This window comes from Aythya ferina (assembly GCF_964211825.1).
Source record: "Aythya ferina genome assembly, chromosome: 5".
Lineage (NCBI taxonomy): Eukaryota > Metazoa > Chordata > Aves > Anseriformes > Anatidae > Aythya > Aythya ferina.
The window spans coordinates 35527963-35550502 of NC_140301.1; the positions used below are offsets into that span (position 1 = coordinate 35527963).

General features: G+C 33.2%; 1 long non-coding RNA gene across 1 annotated transcript; it reads right to left on the minus strand.

Moving 5' to 3' along the window:
* Positions 1-5467: 5467 nt before the first annotated feature.
* Positions 5468-6728, minus strand: LOC311437162. Its single transcript, XR_014693335.1, has 3 exons — positions 6616-6728; positions 6416-6508; positions 5468-5559 (listed from the first exon to the last, which is right to left on the minus strand). It is a non-coding gene; the product is annotated as an uncharacterized lncRNA (long non-coding RNA).
* Between the last annotated feature and the right edge of the window lie 15812 nt (positions 6729-22540).

Genomic DNA, 22540 nt, shown 5'->3' on the forward strand with positions numbered 1-22540 from the left:
TACACTATCAATGCTACTTGAATTCTATCGCTGTAAAAAAGTCACTTTTTTTTTTTCTTTCCCTGCCCTTCTGTTAGCTGATCTATGAAAGTAGTTCTTGCTCAGTTGTTTTCTTTTTACTAAAATCACTATTTCCCTTCAGATGCCCAACGCTTCATAAAGCAAAAGACTGCATAAAAGAATGATTAAACACTCTTATAACTTGAGAAGAATCGGAGTTAAGCACCAGATAACTAGTTAAAGATTTAACAGCTTCAACAGCTTGTACAGTAAGTGGAATGGTTCTGTCTTCTCATCAGCATTGATGAGAAGATTCATTGATCAGAAGGTTCTTAACTTTATTAAAACTCCAATGAATAAGAATCTGTTTTCAGAATTTAAAATATTATTATTAATAATAACAACAATAGTTTACATTCATAAATACCTTTTGCTGTTTTATAAAATTCTGAATATTTGTTCACAGAAGCCATTTAGCCCAAAATCACCATTTCCAGCTATTAAAAGGTGATTCTTGGTGCCCTGGCAGATCTTTACAGTCTTATACAATTTTCTGTCTTCCCATGACTGTGGTATATGGCCATGTACATTCCAGTTGATTGAGAAAGGATCATCAGCTGAACTAGTTCATTTTAGATTCAGTTTGGCAATAGGTAAACATAGTCTGTGTAAACCATTGATTAAGAAGATCAAAGAGAATGGAAATGCATCCAAAAGAGAGCTTTGCTAACAAAATCTACAGCAATGTGATCAAAAAGGAAGAAATGTGAGTAAGAGAAGAAAAGTGGAATGCCTGAAGCTTCATTTCTAGCTAGGTGGCTCTTTATGCCACTTTATCTGGACTTTTTCTCCTCTTCTAGTATTGGAAACCCTCAACCTAATTTTTCTTGTAACTGGCATATGTTATGTCTATTTTATCTATGTATAGACTTTTTGTTTGGAAAAAGTCAGCTCCACTGTTCTGTCTTCTGACAACTGAAAGCAAACTGTGGTAGACCACAGACAGTTAAATTCTGACACAGAGTGTCAGACTGTAATGAACTAATTCAGCTTCTTAGTTTTTGTTGTTGTTGTTTTTTCCTGCTTTCTTTTCAGCATAGTGAATAGTGTCCCAGTTTATATTTGTGATAACTATAGACATGAAAAGTAGGTGAGGAATATATACGCTACTCATTCCTGATCTGAAAGGAAAGTTTATGAATGGCTCAAATAAAGGTAACTTTGTCTCTCCAGTGAAAGCAATCAATCTGTACATAACTTACCATTCAACTATGTGCTGTCTAGATGGCCACAATTCTGTCTGTAGAATGTAGCTGTTTATAATTACTTTCCTTTCCACATAGTTTTAGGTTTATGACTGTTCTTGTTGTAGTCTCAAAGATGTAATCAAATATATTTACCACAAATAAAAAAAAAAAGCCAGCTCTTTAATATTTACTGACTCTGTCAGTCTTTCATGCTAGAGAGCACATGATTTTTCTTGGACAAGCTATTGCATATTTGTTTCTGGTTCCTAAGCCCTGCCCTCAGCAACGCGTTTTTCCTCACAAGAAACTAAAAGCTTACAAAATATGTGAGAGCTTATCTATCTATCTATATATATATATATATATACAGTGTTAAAATATTAGCAAAACTAAATATTATTAAACAGTGACATACTGTCTTTATTAAAGAAAATGTAGAAAATCTATACCTAATGTATTACACAATCCTGTCCTACAGATACACTAGCTGAGATTATACAAGTATCCAGCTAAAACATGATCTGGAGACAAAAATTTTTTTATCTCTATAATCATTGGTGAAAATAAATAAATAAATAAATCAGGTCTTAGATTTTAATTGTTATTTAAACATTATGACCAATGGGAAGTGTTGTTAAAATGATATTTTAATGGGTTCTGTATCTGAGTTATCCTTTTTGAATGGAATAATTAGGTTGATGGCATTTGTCTTCCCAAGAAACAATCTTATGTGATGAGCCCTGCTTTCCTGGGAGTGTCTGAGCACCTGCCTACTGACAGGAAGCAGTGACATAATTCCTTGGTGTGCTTTGTTTGTTCACACAGCTTTTGCTTTATCTAATACAATGGCCTCATCTCAGCCCATGAGTTCTCTCACTTTTAACTTTCTGATTCTCTCCCACTTCCTACCTGGTGAGAGTGAGCGATCTGCATGCCAGAGTTAAACCACAACACAAAACAGCAACTCTGAATGGAAAAAAGTGTAAAACAAATTGTTTAGAAGTTGTAAAATTAGGTATAGAATTATTTTTTTTAAATAAAATATATATGGAATAAAGAATCTATCATGCTCTGCAAGTAAGATTGCTTCTGCCATCTTTAATATGGCTTTTATACATGCATTCCATACAGAATTGTATGGTGAGCTGTAAAAGTGAGAAAGCTTCCTGTCTCTGCACAAGAGAGATGATGTTTCTTAAGAGCCCTTGACTATATTGTTTTGTTCTTAGTGTTCAAAATGGATGATGCTTTTATTCTGCATGATTATTCAACACACTCAGAAGACAGGATTATTTATTTTCTACAATATGTAAATACTTTGCAGAAATTAATTTTCCTTTACAACACATTCATTATTCAGAGAAACTGAGGGACAGAATTGGCACACGTGTTGTGATTTTTCCCTTTTTTGATTATGCTTATTAGCAGGTACTTTCAAAAGGCAGATCAAGCTAATTTTATTAGCATGAAAAAGGAACAAGTAAAACCTAAAAACAACAAGTATATAGTTAGGGACCATCCCTCAGAAGTTTTGGCTTAAAAACTGGATCATTTGCCTAGCTTCACATAGGCACTCTCTGTTAGAAACAGGAATTCCCTTGCTCTTTTGAAAACTTTTATTTTTATCAGTGTTATCATACACTGTTTTTCATATCTGTAATAAGCAAGATCCAAGTTCAAAAGCAGCAGCCTGATTTACTGCATAGTTTCATTCCTTAAGTGTACTATACCCAAAAATATTTGCAAATGTTAACTACTTAGTTCACTATCCCTCTTAAGAAAACTTCATCAATTTATTTCCTCTCTACACTACCAAATGTAATGAGTATCTTCTGCCTGGCAGCCTTCCCCAGCCTATCACTTGTGTCATTGATCCTTCTCCGCTAGCCCCTTGGAGTATCAGATTATGTGAGTGGTTCTGGAAAGGTTTGCAAGGAGCAAAAGCAGTAGAACATATACATATAATTGGAAAAAGCAGAGAAACTTTTGTGAATACAAGTCCTTCCTAAAGCTTGAAATAAGAGTAGAAAGCTGCAAAATATCTATAAATAAAGAACAATTTATTTATGGTTACATATGTCAGATAATTAGATGAGTTCAGAGGAAAACAGTTGGTACTTGTAGAGCTGAAGACGCAAACAAAGATTGGTATAATCCCTAGTCCCTATAGAACACGAAGATATTTATATTTTGTGTTTGTCTTGTAACAGAATTCTCTTACTGCACTCACTCAGTGCAGTAAGGAAGGTCAATTAGCATTGATAGGACAGTTTGGCTGTTTATGATCTAGAATCAGTTTAACCCCTGCACTCCTGGTACTTCAGAGGGAAACCCTAACTTTATGTTATACAGACTTATCCTTAACCCAGATGATTGCTGACCCTTATATCTATTGAGGACGGAGTGAAAGTTCTATTTTATTCTATTATGTGATTTCTACTAACTTCATGTCAGTTTTGAAATGTGCCTGAAAATTTTCCAACTCATTAAGAAGAAAAAGTTCAAACTCATTTCAACAATGGGATTTTTCAACACTGCTTTTACGTCTTAAAGCTTTTGAAATCCAAAAGCTATATCTGATCAAACAGATTCTGTTCTTGGTAATATGTGTAGGGCCAAAATAGCCCAGATGATATTTCCAAGGTATTCTGAATCCACAGCAGAAGCTAATAGTATTGCACCACAGTTTTTCATATAGGTCATGAGGGTTTTTCCATTACAATTCAGCTCATATCTTTGTTCACATTCCAAGATCTCTACAAAAGCTGTGCAATTTAGTATCATTCATAAAGCTTTGCAGAACTATGCAGTGTCCACAACACTGTTATCTGTTTGATTTTTCCTTTCTTGGCTTCCAGAAATTTCCCTCACAGATCTATGGATTTGGGGGTTTGGGAAATTTGCCTTTGAATTCTTTTTGAATTGTTTTTTTCTTACCACAAAGTTAAATGCCCAACTTTGAAAGTTTGTCACCAAGCGCAAACAATTGCAGGTTAGAACCAGCTACTTTTTCTAATTGTTTTGTCATTTATTTTTCTACCTCTACTAATGTTATTATTACTTATATTGTTGTCTACTCCTATTCAAATTAAAACAAACAAACAGTCAAAAACATAACAATATGGTTTGTATTTCTTATTATATATGCTTGTCTCCAAAAATTAATTCAGTGGGTCTTTTGAGGCATCAAGACTGAACAGACTACAATAGAGAACTATAGCCTTTGTTAAAACTTTTTAACTTCTCTGGTAATATAGATTTCAGTCACTAATTTGAAAACTTGAACAGCAATACATACCTTTACTTTCTTCTTTTAGGCACAGAGACACAAAACATGTAAGGCAATAGAGAATAAGTTTTGTGCCTCAATACTGTTACAGATCTCTGAAGCAACATGCAATCCCTATAAACATGCCTTTTATAGCTTTTCATGAGTTCAGTGTAGGTTTTGTGTCATTCTGAAAAGAACAAGTGTGGGCAGGTGCTGTGCACTTTTCTCTCCATGGCTCTGCAAATGCTTTAAAGTTTTCCTTTAATGGAACTGCACGACAGTACATGGTAGTGCTGTGAACACCTGGCAATTAATTAAAGCCATGAGGTTCTGTTCTTGACATAAACCAGTCTCACATTAAGCCCCACAGAACTGAAAGCCCACATGCTGTATTATTGCCTGGGCAGTCTCTTCCATGAATACTTTAGTGTAGTCATAGCCATTCAGACAGACTGATGTTTTCTCCTCAGTGAATTATGGGAGAACTCACCCTCATCTTATGTTTTTTCATGTTTGTCTGTTCGTTCAAGAAGGCCATGAACCTTGACCAGAGGTCTCTTGCTTCAGTTTCTAGGCAGATTTTGGACACATTACTAACAGATATAACTCAAATTCTTCACATTCCTTTCCATATCATTGACAACTTAAGTCTCTACCTAACAGTTAGTGATGAATCAAACTACAATTTTACATTGTAAAAGGCACTGGTTATCTTAATACCTACTTCCATGACAGTAATGTTTCACCTAATGCACTCTGATGGCAAAATCACTGTTACAAAGCCTGATAATACATTAACTGAACTTGGTTTTATGATCAATACAGATAAATTATTAGTTCATTTAGGGAAAAGAGCTGAACATTCTAAAAAACATATACAGAGGAATAATATTAATTTTTTATTTTACTAATCCATACATTTCGTAACTTGCACACATAAAATGAATAACCTCTTTCAAAAGAAGTACTTAGGGCAGGAACAGAGGTGACATAGTCCACCACTAAGGTCTTTCATAATAACAACCTTCATCGCTCCTTGCACTGTGAATATTAGTTGTGAAAATTAAATTATACTTTAAAAAATACACAGATAAATTGTTCTTCATGATCCATTATATGTAAAAATATATATTTTGTTGATATTATTATTGTGTTGGGTTCCTAGTAAGGAAACTATACTGTCATTACTTTTGTTTGTTTCTGTTAATAGTAAGTTAACATTACACTTTCTCATAATGTTGCAAAAGACAAAAGAAATGCAGTATAGATCTGATATTCTTTCAAACAAAGGTTCTGGAGCAATGTTTTTTGTTTGTTTGTTTGCTTTTATCTCCATAGAATTATGGGTATCCACCTACTGACATCATAATTATGGTTTTGAAGATATTTTGGTACAAAAAATTACACCCCCAAAAAAGTTCTACTGCCTAAATCCAGAAATCTAAGAAGTATATAAGAAAATATATTTTTAAAAAACTTAAGATATATGTTCAGCCTTTTAGGTGCTTTTCTTATCTTAATTTATGACTAACTGAATGGCAGCAAAAACTACCCAAAAGTTGCTGACTACCCTAAAGTTCCTGAACAATTTTTTTGTCAGATGGATTTACTATGCCTCAGTCAGACTCACCGCTGACTCTGTGAAATGTTGCAGGTCTACTGATCACTATTTCCCAGGTGACCAATCTGCTATTTATCAATATAAGAAACCATTTTTTCTCTGACCACTCTGATTTTAATGTGGACTGTATATCATCAGGCAATGAGGAGAACAGAGAAATTAATTTCATTTGGCATAATAAGCTTGTTTTTGTTTCTAACCATGTCTTTGTAGTGGAGGTGATATTGTAAGGTTTTTGTAATATTATTGGATATTATTGTAAGTTTTGTCACTTACTTGGAGATGCATACACAGAAGAAACAACTCCTAGCAGCTTCAGGGAGTGAGATGTGTCCTCAAGCAATACTCATGAAAACATTTCATAACAAACTGAAACAAACAAAACTTTTAATAGGAGAAATGATCTGTTCCTACCCCAGAAGCTTTTAATAATGGTTCTACACATATAAGGTACTCATAAATTGGCACACACTGACCTGGAATCAAGGACAATGGTGTAATCTGTCTGCTGAAAGCAAAGTTGACTGCATGGAGACTTCAACATCAATGGGAAAAAGAAACAGAAGTTAAACAAGCACCACTAGATTTTGTGCTTTTTTCCCCCAATGCTCCATTTGTTTAACCAGCAGGATGGCACCAGGTGGTTGTTAACATTCTTCTACAAGGCTTTCACAGAGATTGATGTTTGCAGCAACAGCTGAGTTCATTTACAATGCTGTTTTCTGAAAGCCTCTCTGAATGGATTCCCAAAGACAATAATTTACTGTCTGTCTTCTCTTTTACCACCAAATATGCATATTCTTATTTGATGACTTGAGTACCCTTGCTTAAAGGTGCTTATACATTCTCAAACTCTGTTGTCACTACAGAAAGAAGGAAGTGTTATAACTGATATGCCTTTAAGTAATTGTTGTGGACTTGATGTCCTGTAAATGTTGCAGTATGGCATTGTCTTATTATTATTGGAAGGTGTGAACAAACAATGAAACGACAGCAGCTTCTGAAAGAGTTACCCCCATATTCACTCCCATCTTCTTTCCCATTTAATGTACATGAACCTGAAGATTTATACTGGCTAGGGTTTAAAACACAGAAGAATTAAAAAGCAAGTAATATTTCATAATAATTTTAAAATTGGTTGCTTTGGGATAGCATGAGCTAGCCAGCTTTTTAGAAGAATTGTTGACCTTTGGACTAGCTGTGAGGTGAGCACCCAATCCTTCATTCAGTTTGCAGACAGATAAAACTGACATAGTTGAACAGAGCTTACTAAATGTCACCCTTCATGCTTTATATGTTTAAACCGCGGAGAAGAACATTCTATAAAACCATTATTTGTAACAATTTACACATTTCATATGATGGGGATCAGGACTGGGGATCAATAATTTATTTGTTAGTTAGATCAGCATTTGGAAATATAGATAATTGACATGAACCGGCTTCTAGGTCCCTGAGGGTCTCATATGAAAGCAAACAGGTATTCTCTGAGGAACTGAAACAAAGATTGCTGAAATCACTAAGATTTCTTCTATTAACAGTATTAGGTTTTGGATCAGGTTTTTGAAAAGCTCTCCAGTTTAGCAGTAATCCCATCATCCTATCCCATACCTAAAATGTAAATGTACTTCCCAAGAAATTATAAGTACTAATTTCAGCCACCAGAATGTTATATCTTGTTAACATCTTTAAGCATTTTAAATTCACTCGCTTATTAAAATGCAAGAAATGAAAAATCAAGATGCATGGGGAAAAGGAGTTACAGGATTAAAGGAGAACATACTGCTGCTTACATTTTATGAGGATCCACAATGTAACAAATTTGCCAAATATTTTGTTATATCATTTTTGTCTGTATTCCAGAGATATACTTTGTCTCAGAAATTGCAGTGATTGCAATGTAGTGAGAGGCTCTTTTAAGTACCAGATTTTACTACCACCTCCAGGTTTTAGCTGTTCCATAAAAATAAAATGATGAGAAAGGATTCAGTCTTTTCATTGTATAATTTTCTTATTTTCTTGCCTTTCTTTTCAGGGTAACTTGTATGACTTGAATGCATTCTTTTATATATATATATATATACACACATATATATATATATATGTACAAGAGTTTAGATTTATAAGTAAATATTCCATCATGTTTGACTGCTAACAACTTGCTCCTACTCCAGAATAATCCAAAATGTAACCCTAAGATTACAAAAGACAGAAGTAACTCATCTCATATCATGAACAATTAGCAAATATATGTCAGAGGGACACAGCAGTTAGCAGTTCCATAAAAATCCTCTCTTATAATCCTTGTGACACAGATGCACACCCTAAATAGTCAGAAAATCAAATATTGTTCCTGTTAATGTTTTGTCAAGCAATTTGGCCAATTTACAAATATAGCATGCCTTGTCCCTTGAATTGTGTATGATTTGCACTATGCTAAGAATGAGCATAGTGCTCATTTAAATGCATCTGCCAATGGAACAGATGGCCTTGTAGCTGGAGGACAATGCAGAACAAAAGAAAGAAAAGAAATGCTCAAATAAAATCCAAACTAACAAAGAAATCTAAAATAGAAGCTGATACACAGAACAAGAAATAAATTGATTTGAAAATAAATAAATAAATAAATAAATAAATAAATAAATAAATAAATTTACATATATACTGAAAGGAAAGAGTCTGAATTGGACTTGAGATACTTTCTCAGGAAAGCATGGGACGTAGATGTCCATGCTTCCATCACATTAAATCATTTCTAATCCTTAGCCTTCTGGTGGCTCATACATTGATGTAGCTAATTTGGTAATACGTTATGCTAAATTTAAGGTTTCTATACGTTATGCTAAATTTAAGGTTTCTATAAAGGCAGGTGCATGAGGATTTCTACAATATGGAAATTTTACTTGTAGAAACAGATCTTAGGATGTAAACACTGCCAAAGTAAAAAAAAAAAAAAAAAAAAAAAAAAAAAAAAAAAAAAAGAGAGAGAGAGAGAATTAAGATAGTCCTCCTGAACATGATTTTAAATAGCTGAAATCCTATAGACATACACAGTTAAATTTCTTTTCTTATTGTACTTTGGTGACTAACTATGATTCTGATAATCGATGGCAGATAGCAAAGAACTAATACTGAGTTTTTCAACAACATAGGTTGTTTTACTACCACAAGTATCCTAGTCACATCTCCTCAGTGGCAGATAGTTTACAATACTCTGAATAAGAAGATATTTTTGCCCTGTTCAGTTAACAATCTAGGAAGCAAGAAAATAACTGTGTGTATATAAAAAGAAAGACATGGTCAAATCCATCTGATATAACAGTGTGGAAGACAGGTGCCATAATAGTTGGAATACTATCTTTTTATTTTCACTGATAAAGCACTGCAACAACAACAACAACAACACAAAAGCAGAAGAAAGATCTTAGGATGGAATCAGATAGATCTGCAGATATACACAGTGACTTTTTCCTATGTAGAAGAGTCAGCATGGGAAAAATGGCCCAAACCAATTAGAAATGGGGCTTGACCTTGATACCAAACAGAAGACAATAGGAAAGGTGAATACCAGCTAAGACATACTATTAAAAAATGTGTTAAGAAAAGCAAAAGGAGAATAAGAAGGGATCTTTAATGATCTTTAACTAAAGCAAAACTGACAAACATCTCTGATTCACAGTTCCTTATGATTTAATATATTATTTTCTTAACAAATAATACTGTAGCAAACCTTATTCCAGTACAACCAAATCTATCAAACTGAGCGTTTGTGCTTTTGGGACAAAATCATAGATGGCGTAAATTCAGACAAATTTTACTTGATAGTGGTATTCTCTGAATTGTTTCTTTTTGTTGCATCAAATCCATATTTGTCTCAAATTATTTTATTTTTATTCATACTTATTGTTGGTGATATCTGTCTCTGTTGTCTTGCCACCAGTGTGCACCTATAATTACTGTTCCCCTGGACAGTATTACTTATAGTCGAATTGCTCTGTATGCACATAATATCTCATTGAAGTTCATCTTGCCTGGCTCTTTCATTTGACTGCAGAAGAATTTTATTGAGGACGGAGGATTTATCACTAAAGAATATTTCCTGTGATTTCATCCATGAATTGTTTTTCCTATTTAGCTATATATTCACATTTAAATGAATCATGTTTCTGTGGCACCAGAATGCCTCACAGGAACTAAAAATAAATAGACACTGTTCCACACCAAGGTCCTGGGATTTAACAGATCAAATTTTATTTGCTTAATTTTCCATTTCTTAATGTATTTGCTTATTTTTTTTCTTCTCAGTATCTTTCATTTTTAGTTCTTTCATTTTATTTAAAACTGGAAAATACACCTGTTAGAAGCTCTGCTTGAAAGAAATGTGTCTTGTCAATTGGTTAGATTTTGGCTCTTTTTTAACCATTGATATCTCCAAACATATATGAGTTACAAGGGCTTATCTTTATTTCTAAGGAAGATCTATTCCCTGCTTTCATGACTGTCATCTTTGATGTAGAAAATTCATCCTATATTCCTCAAGAGATCACCAATAAGGAGAAAAGACAAAAGTCTAAAGTAGCACTTGTACTACTGACCTAATGCATTGTTTCTATTTGATGTCAAATTGTTTGTGAGTGGTCTGGCTACACTGACTACAAAAAAAAAAAAAAAAAAAAAAAAGGAAAAACTGGTTCAAAGTTATAAAGAGCTGGTCAAGTAGTAGATGGGATCACAGTTTTCTGTCTGAAATCCAGAGGGAAAAAGTGAGATGAGTTTGGGAAGAGATCACAGAATGAGGTCCTTCCACATCTCAGATCTATGTCACAGTAGGGTAACTGTACTATGTTACAGTAGGGTGACTTCTGACAAGGCTTGCAACTTGTTCTTTAAAATCAAATTTGAAATTTGTGCATGTTCTTTAAATCAAATTTTGATTTATCTTATGTACGTAGTCAGACTGTATTTATTGCATACTGAATATATATTTTAATATGCATGACCCATTTGTAGCTCATTATCTCTCTCCCTATATCCAAATTTTCCACAATAGAGTGTATATGATATCTGCCACATGTTATGTTCTCATTAATTTTTTGGAGGCTTGTAGAAACATCAAGACAGTTTAAAATATCTGATTTTTTCTTTTCTTTTCTTTTCTTTTCTTTTGTTTTCTTTTCTTTTCTTTTCTTTTCTTTTCTTTTCTTTTCTTTTCTTTTCTTTTCCTTTTTTTTTTTTTTTTTTTTTTTTTTTACTGAAAGTTTCTGATATTTGAAAATCTGCTTATTTGAGAATATATTTATTAATAATCTGGTTTGTGTACTGGAGGTGTCTCAAGAATACCTCTATTTTCTTCAAGAAAAATCTCTCTCCTGTAAAGGGCAAGTGTTAAATGACTAATGACATTGATTTATTTCTAGTAGTCACTTCATTTCTGTTAGAGGAACTCTGAGGACAGGCTGGGTTTCCAAGCTGTGATAAAGTATAGTTTAAGTATGCCATTTACTTTCATCCTTTTGTGATTAATTGATCATTTAGAATGATGATTATTTAATCATTCAAAATATTAATCAGCATTCAGCCAAACGATAGCCCTAAGTTGGTATAACAGCAATGACCAGGTGGTCACTGAAAGGAAGAAATCTGTCCAGTTTAAAAGATTTTGCTCATATGCTCACTTTTAAACTCACTTCCTTCTTTGCTGCTGAAAGCTCGGTATGGAACTGGTATTTCACCAAAATCAAACCTTTTGAGCACTGATTTTTACTCAGAAAATGCTTGCATTTTTTTCAAAATCCAAAAGAATTTTCACACAGACCATGAAAATTTTTGTCACATTGTTACAAGATCTGTTTGCAAATACATATTCCAACAGCTCCCTCTGAGCTGATCAATGTGATGATTCAGAGTAACTCTGTAAGGGCAACCAAGCTCTCTGTCACTATGTAAGGAAATTCATTATTGCACAATTAGGTGTCTAAAATATTCCATCTATATCATCTTTGCTGTGTTTGATATATCTAATTCCCTGCTTTAACATTCTATTTTGAATTCTACTTTTAATATAGATTCTAAATCTATTTCCTTTGGTGAATATTGGGGAATACTTTTCCACTGCTGAATACTCTGAAAGATAACCTCTTATTGTATGCTTAGTATAACTGGGAACAGATTTGCCAAGTTGGCTCTTCAGGCTCAATATTTAGTGTAGGTTAGTGGGCAATGCATTCCTGTCCTGGCAGTTGTTTCTCTCGCTTTTAATACAAAACAGCACCTGATTTATGCATGCCTCAGTTTACTGAAATAAAAAGACTTTTTATAGTGACATTATTGATCTTTTTTTTTTTCATAATAGTATTTTCCTGAATTAATAAACATTTCCTGACCTACGTAATTATTGTATTGATAAACACTGTGGAAATAATGTTAATGCTAACAGTACTTTCGCTACTTGGAATATTCTGCATGTATCAAACTGCAGTAGTTTACTGTATGACCAAAGAGATGAGAATTTTTCAGAAAGGAAAACAGTGGGCAGACAGGTTGCAATATGCAGCTACTTTGTGTTTCAGTTTAACATTTCAGATAAAAAATAGAAATTGTAGAGGATATTCTAAATTCCTCATATCACCAATCACAGAATTATAAATGATCCTTCAAGTTTTACTTACAGTTTCACTTCAGTTTTTACTTTTTTTCACCTCTGCACCCCTCAGTTTCCTCTAAGCTGATCAAGTCAGGTACCTCAGCTACTTCTCAAAAGCCATGCCCTCTAGATCCATCACCATCTTTATTGCTCTCCTTTAGATAAATTCTTCTTTTTTTTTTTTTACTTGCCTTTTTTTGTTTGTTTGTTTGTTTTACTTTGTTTTGTTTGTTTTTGGTTATAAGACTTCTGTTGAGAAAGACTTTTTTTATTCGAAACTCAGTTTGTGGACAAAAATGCATAAACATAAAAGAGAAGTTCCTGACCAAACTTAAAAATTAGTATATATTTAAATAGTCTCACAGAAAAGCCCAGTGTTAAGGACATAGGAAACCTGAGGTTCAAGCTCCCCTGCTCTTGACTCATAATGGATTTGAACCTGGTTATCTTGTATCATAAGCAGGTTTTTTTTTATCTCTGGCCTTTCCCAAGACATCAGTTTCATACAATCCTTTAAGTATCTTGTTTTTATCTCAGAGCAGAAATAGAAAATATTTTGAAGAAGTTTTCTTTTACCCACATAAGTATCTTTATTGTCTGTGAAAACAATAGTTTTTTCCCTTCCATTTCCCTCAATCTCTGTTTTTAAAACAATCAATAGAACAACAGAATAAAATGGCCCAGGAGTTGTTACAGTTTGTGTACAATGAACAGTTTGTGTATTGATGAACCAATATCCCACAGTGGCTTTAGAAAGCTGTTGACCACATGGGTTTAGACTTCCTACCCATGCCAGTCAAATTCAAAGCCAGCATTAAGCCTCTTTGAAGGATATTTTTCTGCCAGTTTTTTGTTCGTATACAACTGTGGACTCTAGCATGAAGTCTGTCCTTCATGACTAGAAGAGTACCCAGCCTAGCTGTGGTCTGATTTCACTGGAGAGCTTAATTACATACAAGAAAATATAAAGTAAATTTAAATATCCTTGATAGCATGAAGTGTATTGACACAGTGTATGTTTATGCATGATATGTGTATAATACATAATTTCCAAATAAAAACTCTCTAAGGTAATAAATACTGTGTTTGGATTTAGTGAAAAAATGTGGAGAAAAAAATTGTCTGAATTATGATTATAATTAATTACTTCAATTGTTAGAAAACAGAATTTAAAATGCTTATGGCTTTCAAATGTTTCTTCACTACATGTTAGCTGACTAAAACAGTAATGTCTGATAACAGATACAGAAAGGCTCTGAGAACAGATACAGAGAGACTCATTTGGTATGGATATGTTAATATGAAGTAAATGAGAAAGTGATGTGAATGTATTTTGAGTTTAAATGGTAATATGGTCAGTGGCTGGAACATACACAGGCATGACACTGACTACATAGAGGATCATAAAAAAGATCATTTTGATAAAATGAAATAGGAACTAAACCAAGACTTTTGCTCATCATTATATTTCTCAAACTTAGAAGAGCAAGTAATGCTGTAACAGCTTAGAATTCTAAAATGCAACACTCGGTGGTGTGCAGATGGCCTTATTTCTGCTACAGACTCTAACATGTCCCTGTGGACAACTCCAAATGGTTCTCCAGCTACAGGCTTATACATCCCACACAATATATTGGCTCTTCAGGAATCCATGTAGATTTTAGACATGTCTTGATTCTCTTAGATAAATGATGGCCAGATGTCACTGGTGTAAAATAAACAACAGGATACAACACTAAAGAATTCTGCACTGATGTGTGTCTTCAAATCCCAGGAATTTCCTAGCCAGTGTAAATTTTCTGGTAACAATAAAAATAATTATTGACATTTGGAATAAATTACTGTTAATATAGGTTTTAAAATAGATTTTAATATTAAAAAAATAATCAATATTAAATATTTAAAATATTTTAAAAATATTCAGTAAAAAGGTGCTTGAGGTGAATGCAATGTGTAAGGAGATAGATACAAATACCACAATGATAAATAATGTCATAGAGAGTGAGGATCATTTGCTTGAATATGCTCTATAACAACAATAAGCAAAATTCGTATTTAATTTTTATTCTTTTTTGAACTTTGTTAAATATGTTCTTTAGGAAGTTGAAATTAGGAGAAAACAAACAAAAAACAACAACAACAACAACAAAAAAGGAAAATAAACAAGATAATTAGATGGGAGATAAAGCTGAACAGGATACTGAGATCTAACATCTTTTTCCTTATGCTTTACAATATGGCATCTGAGGACCAGAAAAGATCTTACTAGCACAAACATCTGCCTAAACTGTTGAATCTTTGATGCTGAAAAGGACTGCAGAAAAATTACACATGTATAAAATTGATAGGGAATGAACTAATAAAAACAAATACAACCCTCAAGAAAATAGGTAGCTAAGGGGATCAGTTAAAGAGGATCCAATTAGAAATCAATGTTGTCTGACTTGGCACACGGACAGAATTCTTGATTCTCTTGATCTTAAGGGATCATACAGAACCTCCAGGTTGAGGACCTTATAAAGCTCCGTAACTTTCAATTTCTAAAGGAAAATATAAAGGTACATATTTTATATATGTATGAGAACAAACAATATAGTGATGATCCACTGTGCTCTGTGACAAATGAAAGAGATTATTCAACTTCTGGTACAACTCTATAAAAGAATTAGAGCATAAGCATGAAATGTCCTACAAAGGCACCAAACACTCAGATGGTAGAGAGATTCAGTGCCACAACTGATGGTGAGAAAGCGATGAAAGCTAGAAGATGGTCAAGAGCTTAGGCTAGCATCTAAGGCACCAGTGTATGAATTTTCAGAAAGAGCAAATCAAAATGATAAACTCTACAGATACAGATTTCTGAACAGAATAAGTTGGTGTTACTGGACTGATTCATTACAGGGGCATATGCAAAACTGAAGTAAACCTTGTGAGTAACATGCCTAAATCCAAAAATGAACAACTGTGCAACTAATGTGACAGCGAGTCAACAATGAGTCAACAGTAATGAAACTTTCCACTCCAGTATGCCAAATATTCAGAAATTCAGGAAACTATACCCTTTTTAAAACTAAGGCAAATTATATAAAATCTGTCTTTATCTCTTTTCGTATTAATTTGTTACATTCTCTAAAAGCAATCGGGAATTTCTTTACCTTACCTTGGGAAATGAGAAACAAATGTCTTAGTGGTTGCAGTGACTTTCTATTGTGTTACAAACTGGGATTCAGCACACTGATCCACCTCAGATTTACTGTGTGATCTTTTGGCAAAAAAAAGTCCTTCAAAGACACAGTAAAATAGGAATACCACAGTTTTTATGATGTATTTGTAGTTTGATGATAACAGATCTGTCATACTTGCACATACTGGCATGAAGATATTTAGGCTTAAATGTTCTAAGTAGCATGTAACCATGGTATCTGACACCTACAGGAAAATAAAAACTCCAGAACTCTCCAAAAATACCAGCTCAGAGGGGAAATCTGTTGATATTTGGTACGACAGAAGGGCAGGATGGGAACATATTTGCATGTGTTATGCATGTTTCAGACATATTTCTATTAAGTAGGCAATTAAACCTTTGAGTACAGATAAGTTTGCAGTTTTGAGCACATATAGAAATCTAGACTCACACCACATAAATGTTCCTGGGATGAGTGGTTTCCTTAATCCTAATTAGTAGCTTTCAGTATTATGTTAAATTCAAGTCCCAAATAAGACAATATTAAAAAACAGTGCAGGAGTCTCCTGTGAGCAAGGACATATGAAGAATTTTAATCTTTTTTGAGCTGAGCAATTGTTCAGTTTACTATGCAATGCACTTTTTCAAGAGCTGACATAGCAAACACTCTGATATGTGGAATTTGTTTTACAATCATAGTAGGCACAGGGCAATGGAATAAGGAAAAAGTAACATGTAAGTCATAGCACCATATCACAACTGAATTCAGACCTTAGCACCTGTAAGATTTAAAAACATTAGTGAAAGAAGGCTATTGCAAGAGGAGAAACCAGTAGGACTAGCAATGTCTTCCACAGAGAAAGAGCCTATTGGTATAGTTCAGTTGCAGAAGTTTATTCTTCTTCTCTATTAAGCTTTTTGGTTAGTGTTTTTTTCTCCCTCTTAAATCAACACTGATTAATGAACCACTAGGAGACTGCTTGAGGGAAGGGAAAATGAGTTCACCAGAAGACTGAATTTTTTTAACATTTCCCCAAGTTGACGATTTTGTCAGAGTTTGAGCAAGGGCCTTTTGTAGTGACCTTTAATTTCAGCCAAGCTCTTGTTGCTACCTATCAAGGTAGATGACAACAAACAGCAAGAAACCATTGGCCTAGGAAAAACAATATCAACAACAAAAACACCGTGGTGACAGATACCAAAATATGAATAATGACATCGGTATTTGTTTGGTCATGCTCCACCCTTAAGTGTGTTCACATTCTCTGCACTGCTGTAGCACTTGAAGTGGGTTGGATGTGAAAATTTTGCTGAAATGCTAGGGGAGGCTAGACTGGCTCCATGAGGCTCTGGTGTGATTTTGGGTATAGCAAGCAGTCTGGGACAAACAAACTTTCTTCAGGTGTTCAGAATGTCATTGCCTTTCCTCTAAACTGCTTTATTCCTAAGTAGTTAATAAGCTCCATCTATTCTGTGACTTTTCAACGAAACAACATGCTTTCTCTGGTAATACATAATTACTTTCTTTGTTGGCTTTTCTATTGCTATGAACACATTCAGATTTATGCTTGTTGAAGTACTTGAAATAAACAAAATTCAGAAACTTGAACATTTTGTAACATAGCTTGAAATTATTAGCAGAGCTTGAGTATAGGCAATGAGAGGAAATTCCATAATAATTGATATAATACCCCATATTCAAGGAGAACTAAATAGTGCAGAAACAAACTAAAGAAACAGAAGGAAGTGTAACCAGGCATCTAGACCCATCATGGAGGTTTTTTTTTTTTCCACAAAACAAGTTCCAAAACCTTCTGATTGGAGTGATGAAGATCCTATGGACAACTTGGCAGAGTAACCTGACACTGGTTTTGCAGGGAAATCTGCAAAATTTACTTACTCATAAGCCTTTTATAAAAGTACTATGAGTCTTGAAGAATGAGACCTTATGTTTCTCCACATTAATCCGATCTTGTGAGGTCTTGCACTGTCTTAGTTGAAGACTTGACACAGACAGCTGTATAGTTCAAGTATAAGACAAAGAGAAATTGTTATGTGTTCATACCACTGCTGGCAGCAGTTTACCATCTTTTCATCCTTACCAATCTTTTAAGGTTCTAAGTTTTCCTTTTCCATATATTCACACTGAGGCTGAAGACTGGGCGAGAGCCTGGAAGGTCCATCTCCAGCTGCATGGTACAGAGCTCAGAGAGCTGAGGATGTTCTCAGACACACAAGTGTGTAGAAAATTATAAATTCACTTCGAGAAATAAGAGTTCACTGGCAGCAGAATTAGATTCAAAGGCGAGCCAACATTTACATTTACAGAAAAGCTGGAAAAAGTTGCTCATAGCTTGAAGGTTTGGCCATCCTGTAGAGATTGAAAACTTTTTCTCCCTACAAGTCAAGAATCAGGACAATGCAAAGATTGCTTCAGTTTTTTTTTAGAAATATGTAGAATAAGCTTCTCCTGTAAGCTTCTTCTGTAAGATATCATTAAAATATTCTGTTATTTGCCTCACACATTAGTAATGAATTAGCTCACTATTAAGATGTGAAGCAATGCTGGGCCAAATCTTGGGAGATGAAAATATTATTTTTTTCTTTATTTATGAAAAAGTGACTTTAAAGTCAATACATGAGAAAGAACATGACTGTAAGATGTATATATATTTTTGATTTTTTTTCTTCACAAAATCTTTGCTGTTCCAGCAGATCTCATACTACATTAACGTTTGCTTTCTATTTTCTCCTTGAAATTACCACAGCCTGATAAGTAGCAAATAATAAGCTAAAAAAAAAAATAAAAATAAAAAAAAAGGAAAACAAACAAACAAAAACAGAACCAATTTGAAATAAAAACAGTTTATCCACCCATGTTCATTTTCTTTCCTCTTGATAAACAGATAGAAAATTGATTCAAAACTAAGTAAGCACTTACTCATTTTCCCTTAGAAACTTGGATCTTTGCCTTTGTATGCCTGTAGTGCACACCTTGCTGAAGTCTCTAATGTGTCTTCTAAATTTTTCAATAAAGAATAAAGTTGTTTATGCATTGGAATACTGAAGAAAATTTTGATGATTGTTTTTGTGTATTTGTTTATTATTTTTTTCTTGGAGAGATTCCCTATATACAGTCCAAGCAATTTAGAAAAAAGAGTTATATGAATTAATTTTTTTTATGTCATAATGAGGAGTATCTATATGGACTCAAATGTTCTCATGGCAGAAAAAAAAAAAAAAAAAAAAAAAGTATATTTTACAGCAATCCACTTCTATTCACGGTGCATCTTGTTTTGCATTTGTTTGCATTATATTAAGAAGCAATTTTGTTGGTTTTCAGATTTTATAATTGACAAAAGTTTGTGTGTGTGTATGTGAAATGGATGATAAGGCATAGGTATTACGACAAAAGTAGATAAGTATATTTAGTGATTGATGGTCATTCCAGTCTCACTAACCACAAAGTAAAATACCAAGAAATCTCGTTACAGAAACATCAACTTTATTAAATCATAAGGTAAATATTTTTGGATGAAATGCTGATATTTTTATCAGCAAGCGTTTTACGAATGCTCCCATCATATTTTTTACACAACTTGTGGCAGAAGATACTTTTCAGAATGAAATTAAAAAGATAGAAATATATTAAAAAATAGAGATGATAAGAAAAGTCCCATGCAATGTTAATAAGTAGCAAGAACTTGGGGATGTGAGGGTGGAGGGAGGGTGTTGTAGAAGGCAGAGGAGAGTAAACCAATTCTTAGGGGTACTCAGAGCTGATACCTCTTTGTTTCAATGGATGGTGAACCAGTTCCAATAGCCAGATACATCTTTAAATGATATGATAAATAAGTCAAGAGAGAGCTGAATGGGAGAACACTCTGAAATCACATATATGTGAATAGTGCAGAAACATGGTGAAGGTCATACTCAGCCTCATGATCTTAAACTGCTATTTTTAAAAGATACATGGAATGAGAAAGAAAGAAAGAAAGAAAGAAAGAAAGAAAGAAAGAAAGAAAGAAAGAAAGAAAGAAAGAAAGAAAGAAAGAAAGAAAGAAAGAAAGAAAGAAAGAAAGAAAGAAAGAAAGAAAGAAAGAAAGAAAGAAAGAAAGAAAGAAAGAAAGAAAATGCAAAAGAAAATTTACAGGTAGATCATTCTTTAGTGTTATTTTAATTTTCTTTCATGCTGATTGAAGAGAAGAATTATTTTCCTATCCAGCAAATCTATACGTAGATGAAATCTGTATCTAGAAAATCTAGATTTTATTTTATTTTTTCCTTTTAATAAATTAAAGTGTATTTCAAAATTCGGAAATAAGATAATCAAGAAAAGTCTTACCAACAACTTGAAATTTTTGCATTTTTCCCCCCTCAATTGAAATCATTACTAGAATTCATAAAACAAGGTATTTGGATGGACTTCAACAGGTTATCTTTCCTTTTTTTTTTTTTAATTTGATTTCTACATGAATTCATGAGTCAGCCCCAAATCCTCTCCTTTAATGTTTTTTGTTTGTTTATGCTTTATTTTCTGAAGAAAAAAAAATAAATAATAAAAAATATATATATATATATATATATATATAATCACTTAGTTCTATCATATGGTCTAAGGTATTAAAATGTAAAGTATTTTCCCTCTAAAGTTTGTGGTTTAGGGAGGAGACCTAAAAAAATGGACAGTACAGAATAAATGATTAGAGATGCTAGTTTATAGACTTTTCATTATGTAGGCAACCTCCCATCTCATAGTGCTTAAATAAAACATTTGAGAAAACATACCCTGCCAAGAACAATAAATACAATAAAATCCTGAAATTCTTTTCTGTAAGGGAAAAGTCAAGGCAATGAGGATTACAGAATAGTAAATGTAATACGTGTCTTCATCAAACAGCCTGTGTAATGTTTGCAAATAGTGTGTCTATGGTACCCTTTCCACAAAATTCCTTCTTACCTTGTCCCTTTGTTCTCAAATGATATGGAGATGAATTTGCAGTATTTCAGTAGTCAAAGGACTTGGTAACTCTGACTTACAGTTTTTGTTGTTGTTGTTGTTTTATCTTTTAAAAATTGCTTTGCTTTTCTTATTCTGATTGACCACAGACATGTTAGTCATCAAGCTGCTATGCGCCATCTATTTCCAGGTTTTGAATGGTGTTTTTTTTTTCTTTTGTTTTGTTTTGTTGTTTTGTTGTTGTTATTGTTTGCTTGTTTGTTGTTGGTTTGTTTCTTTCTTTGTTTGTTTTTTCCCTAATGAAATTTTGATGTACATAAAAAATTTGGCAGTGATGCTTCAGGTATCTGTACTAAATGATGTGATAAACTAAATTCTCACAGAATTATTGTCTGTAGGATAATAACAGTGGCAGGTAAATCTGTATAGATTGAATTTTAAATGGAAAAAAATTTCAGCCTTGGCATTCTTGATGTGAAAGAGAAGAAAGGGATGAATAATATAGAGAATGAACATAAATAGCCAAAAAAAAGGGGGGGGGGGGGGGGGGGGAGGAGGACTACCCAACAGCACAACTTGGAAGAGTTTTTCTGTTTATGCATATGTGTGTACTATCTTAACTTTGCTGTCTTAAAAAAAAACAAACAAAACAAAAAAAGCTATCTTAATTTTGTAGCTTTATATGTAATAGGCCATGCATAAATGTCATAATATTTATATAAATCTATATTAACACAAACAAGGAGCTCTGTATTACTAAAAAAAACCCCAAACCTCTAGTCATGTGAACAAAAGTATGACTTAGTATGTGTGTCAGAAGAATTGAATTTCTAAATGTTTTTGAATTTTGCACACCTGGTAGAATTCTCACCATTATGTTGTTGAGTCATTAAAATATACTCTTTATACTATATATGTTTTCTGACATTTCCTCAGTCTGTGCTTATCCCACACCCACACATGATACATATGTTTAAACCTCACAAAGACATCATTTTGTTTTTCACTGAAATACAGGATACTATTTTTTTTTTCTGTTTCAATTTTTAAGAAATGTGCTCTCAGATTGATCTTCCAAATAGACACACATGGAAAAGCCTTCTAGCTCTCAATGATATACAGACATTTGACTATTACTATATTGTGCAGCCATTATAAATGATTACATATGTGCACTCTGAGGGAAAAAAAAAAAAAAAAAGAAAAGAAAAGAAAAAAAAAAGTCATTTATATAAATACATATAAAAAAAAAGATACATACATATCTTTTTGCTCTTCTTTTTGTCCCAGATAGCTATATGCAGTTAATACTATTAACACAAACTAATATTTTGATGACGCATATTGGGAATCAGTGCCCTCCAGGCACAATTTATGAAATTCAGTCCCCATGTTGCATTTTAATATGTTGTTATGTAACAACCTACAGTTTATGTGAGACCAGAAATGTGATAGAAAATTTTGGTCACTATCAACTGCCAAATATTAAGAATTTTATTGAAACCAGTCTTTGGAGTTTTGACTTCCACAAGATCCTTTCAACTGCAATTAGAGTTTTTTCAACAGCATTTTGCCACATGACATTCTTCTGCTTTTCACTCTTAACTGTCTTTG